The sequence below is a fragment of the Cricetulus griseus genome, chromosome 2 (genome assembly GCF_003668045.3).
Source record: "Cricetulus griseus strain 17A/GY chromosome 2, alternate assembly CriGri-PICRH-1.0, whole genome shotgun sequence".
NCBI classification, from domain to species: Eukaryota; Metazoa; Chordata; class Mammalia; order Rodentia; family Cricetidae; genus Cricetulus; species Cricetulus griseus.
In genome coordinates this window covers 455,065,853-455,070,725 of record NC_048595.1, presented here as the reverse complement: position 1 = coordinate 455,070,725, position 4,873 = coordinate 455,065,853, and positions in this window count along the sequence as shown.

Genomic DNA, 4,873 nt, shown 5'->3' with positions numbered 1-4,873 from the left:
GATCCTTCACCCAGTAGCTGATGGAAGCATAAACAGAGATTCACAGCAAAGCACTGAGTTAACTCCTGGAATCCACTTTTAGAGAGGGAGGAGTGATGAGCAAAGGGGTCAAGACCACAGGGGGAAACCCACAGAAACAGCCGACCTGAGCAAGTGGGAGCTCATGAACCCCAGTCTGGCAGCTGGGGAACCAGCATAGGACTGAACCAGGCCCCCTGAACATGGGTGTCAATTAGGAGTCCTGGGCAGTCTAAGGGGCCTCTGGCAGTGGAACCAGTATTTATCCCTAGTGCATGAATGTGCCTTGGGAGTCCATTCCCTATGGAAGGATACTCTCAACCTAGACACATGGGGGAGGGCCTCGGTCCTGCCCCAAATGACGAGACAGACTTTGATGGTCCCCCATGGAAGGCCTCGGTCTCCCTGGGGAGTGGATGGGGGATGGGAGGGGGGTTGGTGGGGAAATGGGAGGATGAGAGGGAGAGCAAACTGGGATTGCTTTGTAAAATAAAATTCTTTTTAATTTAATTGAAAATTAATTTAAAAAGAACTTTGAAGGTGGGCAGTGGTGGTGCACGCCTTTAATCCCAGCACTCGGGAGGCAGAGGCAGGTGGATCTCTGTGAGTTCGAGACCAGCCTGGTCTACAGGGCTAGTTCCAGGACAGGCTCCAAAGCCACAGAGAAACCCTGTCTCCAAAACAAAACAAAAACAAAATCTTTTAATCTAATCTCCTTTGTTCAACTTTTTTCCTGACCATTATCCATCCCATAACAACTTGTAACCAACCCCACTAAAGAATGACAAATATCCGTAACTCATTAAACAGAAAATACCAACCCCACCTCTTGGAAATGTGGGTGTCATATTCCTAACTTTACTTCCTGCTGTCTGGGGGCCAACAGCATCATTAGGGTATCCTGAAAAGAACAATTTGAGTTAATTGTCAAGGCCTGGGAGAAGTAGCTCTATCATTTGTTGTGCAGTCTGTGTGTGATGGGAAAGTGCAGAGCTTGTCTCAAGTCCAGGCTCCAGAAAAGTGTGAGGCTGGATCATCTCAGCTAGGTGTCTCGAAAAGAGTAGTTTTCTGTCCAAAGCTGATCTTTAGGGGGTGTTTTTCAGCTTTGTGGTGCGATCAAAGTCCTGGTGGATTCTTCCTCATGGGGCTTAAGGCTGTGTAGCACATTTGATTGGACAACACAGGTGGGGAACAGCCTGGCTGGAGACACTTGAGCTGAGAGTGGCAGCCCAAGGAGAAGGGATGGCGGGAAAGCCCACAATCCATTGAGAGAGAGAGAGAGAGAGAGAGAGAGAGAGAGAGAGAGAGATCCAGCTACCTGAAAGTTCACACAGGATTGTGCACAAGAAGCATGAGTGGTGGGAGCTGTGTAAAGGCAGAACCAGCTGGTGTAGGGCAGGTAAGTCCAGGGGCATGTGGAGCCCAGATGCCTCTGGAGTTTGGGGAGAGTAGAGTTTGTTGCAGAGAGGGGAACAACAATTCCCAAACGCCCTGAGAGGCATAGGGAAAAAGAGAAAACCTAGCCAGCTGGGAGGTGACTGTGGCCCTAACCCCACATGGAACTCTTGACTGTGCCAGTGACTGCAAAGCCACAGGCAAGTGGATTTTTCTTGAATTCCTGCTCCATGTTGGGTGCCAAAACGTAGCACTAGTTCTAATAGGTCTCAAAAAAAAAAAAAAAATCAGATATGGGCTAAATGTTCAAAGAATAGAGATAAAGGAGCAAACCACAGTCACATCTCACCTCCTCAAATTCCCAGCTGAAAAGACTGAACTTCTGTCTCCTCCCACCTTATCACTTGACCTCTCTGGCCAGCTAGATCACTTCCTGTCTGTACAGACCTCCAGACCTCTTTGGTTAACTAGTGGCCATCTCTGTCCTGTGATCTCCAAGCAAGCTTTGTTAGAGCGTGAACAGGAAATCACTAGAGTGGTGTCTGCCGCACAGGCGGAGGTAAGGCGCATTAGGAGTCAACACGGGAGAAGCATGGTTTGGCTCAGTCGTCATAAATATCATGGTTGGAGTATGGGAGGAAAGAATACGCAGTTTTGTCATGGTCCTTCTGAAGCTGAGAGACCTGCTGCTTTCCCTCATGGGGAGCAGGAGAGACATGAGCATGAGACAGAAAGTCCCGAGGCTTAGGGGGTAGGAGGAGTGGAGCTGGAGGTGAGGGGGGTTGGAGGAGGGGCGGAGGGAGAGGGTCTAGCTATGACCAGCTGACACCTAGCTGTGCCTACCAAGGACAGTCATGAAATCCCTATGGGAAGATTTCCCAAATTAAAAGGAATCTTCTCCATTTTGATAGCTAAATTGTCTCAAGGCCTCACTATCCTGAGATTCCTAAATGAGCACCCTAGCAAAAAAAAAAACAAAAAACAAAAAACAGGCAAACAAAACCAAACCAGTGAGCTAAAGGTTTTGAAGGGGGGGAGGAAAAATGAAGATGAGGGTGTAATGATTTCACTAGACCCAAGATAAATGAAAAATGGGTGTTAACTGGGGACAATTACACAGAAAATAGTAAAGAACCACAGGAGTGCTTCTCTGCCCTTCCTGTCAGCACTGAAGCTTCCCCTACCAACTTCTCCAGATACCCGAATTCTTTCTCTGGGACAGCTAGTGTTTCCACAGAGAGCACTGAAGGTTCATGACTGCTAAAAAAACCTTGGAGATACTAAAGACAGGAACAGCTTGGTTCTCTCCAGCACCAAGCAGGGTTAGGACGATGGAAGGTGAGGGGGAGTTTTTCTTGGCAGTGGGAGGGAGCTGAGAGTAAAACCATGCAGGTACTGAAGAGACCATTTGGGTTCACGCTCTAGCTAAGCAAATAAAATGCATGGCAAAGTGAAGATTGTGGCTCCATCTGTCCTTTGAGCAGAGTGACAGACAGCCCATAGCACTTGGAGAGGATCCTGGGCTGTCCTGAAATCCAGGCTAGTATGCAGTTCTCATATGCAGGGAGTCCCTGACTGCCAGCTGCCCATGTGCCTGGGGTCTTAACTTAACCTTGTGTGCAGGGAATCGTCGGTTTAGTCTTGCAGGTTCTGTACCTGGGTGAGCTCTATGAACCTCAGTTAAATCCATGGTGTTTTTCTTGGAGTAACTGTTTCCCCTCCTTAACGCCCCCAACGGCTTTCTGCTAGAAATTAAGCTCAGGGCTGCTGCTAACCAAGGGTTCTGCCTGTGAACTGTGTCCCCAGCCAGCAGTTATTTAACTTCCGTAGATTCAGTGTCCAACACCTGGTGACAGATGACAATAAAACAGCCTGTATTGTAATTTTTTTATTTTTTATTTTTGCATTGTTTTGTTAAGAGCAGTCTTAACCACTGAGCCATCTCTCCAGCCCCCGCCCCCCAAGCCAGCTATTCTAATTATCCCATTTCTGTTTAACTACCTCTTCATCTGGGCTTTTTACCTTTCTTTATTCTATGTCTTCCTATCCTTATTCCATGGCTGGCTGTGTGGCTGGCACTTGGGGTTACTCCTCTCCTTTTCTCATCCCTCCTTCTCTTGAGCCTAGATTTCTCCCTGCCTGGCAGCCCCGCATATCCTCTCTTCTGCCTAGCTATTATCCATTCTGCTCTTTATTAGACCAATCAGGTGTTTTATGAAGGCAAAGTCACACAGCTTTACAAAGTTAAACAAATGCAGCATAAAAGAATACAATGTCTTCGCATCATTCAACAGAAACTCCACAGCACAAATGAATGTAACTCATCTTTAACATTCCACAACACCGCACGTGGCTCATGCCTGGCAATAGTCACAATTCATCGATTGCTTCCACCCCTTCTTCCTATTTCAGTGCTTTCCAGTTACCTCTTCTCAGCATTAACCTGTTCTAGTTTGCTATCTAGGGTGCCTAGGAATTGGAGAGAACTTACAGGTTCCAGCAAATGCCTCAATGTCTGCACACAAGATCCAACCTGAGACTCCCTTACCCTCCCATCCATAGAGCTGGGAAAAGTTCTATCAGTAAGTACTTGGGAACCTTCCCAACTTCCACCTCACCCAGTCCTGGTCAGAATATCCCTTAAGAGATGTTCTGTCTGAGACATCTTACCCCCCAGAGAACCTGTGTTCCTGTTGGGTTTTGTACAGGCAGAAAGGTAGGAAGTTGGTGAGAGATGCCCTGTGTACAGAAAGGGAGCTGGTGAGAGATGCCCCGTATACAGGGGATGGTTAGAGATGACTTTTGTTCAACTGCTTTTCTCTGAGAAAATCTAGGCCTCACCCCCGAGGTGCCTGCCTATGAGACACTTGGATTCTAACTATAATTGCCTCACCCATGGAGGGATCTACCAAGGAATGAAATCCCTATGCAAAGAATCCTCCCTCTTAAGAGTTCTTACCAATTTTGATAACTAAGGCCGCCTTGATGCCCAGGTTCCTAAACGACCACTGCCAAATCAACCCTTTTGGGGATTTTGACTCCTTCACGTGAGGTGTTTTCCCTGTCTCAATTCAAAGAAAGCAAAGTGGATTTAAGAGGCTTCACTGGTCACCATGACCAGTTATGTCCAAACATTTGAATCTATGATGCAGTTGTATAATCTAGCCAACAAAGGCACGATGTTAACTGTGGACCAGCAACCCCTAGGCAGAACAGGGCCTTCCTCACTCTGCATCAGGACCAGTACCCTGGGCAAGTGGACTTCTAAAAGTCTGGTCGTCCAGAGGGCAAAGTGGCTGGACACTCATCTGTCGCTCATCTTGCCTCACCCCTTTTCATGTCCTGGGGCTGTGTGCACCCCATGCCAGCTCCACTAACTCACGTGACTGCCTTCCCTGCACCACCCCTAAGACACTTGGCTTACCTTTGTCAGGACTGAGAAAACATTAACACACAACAC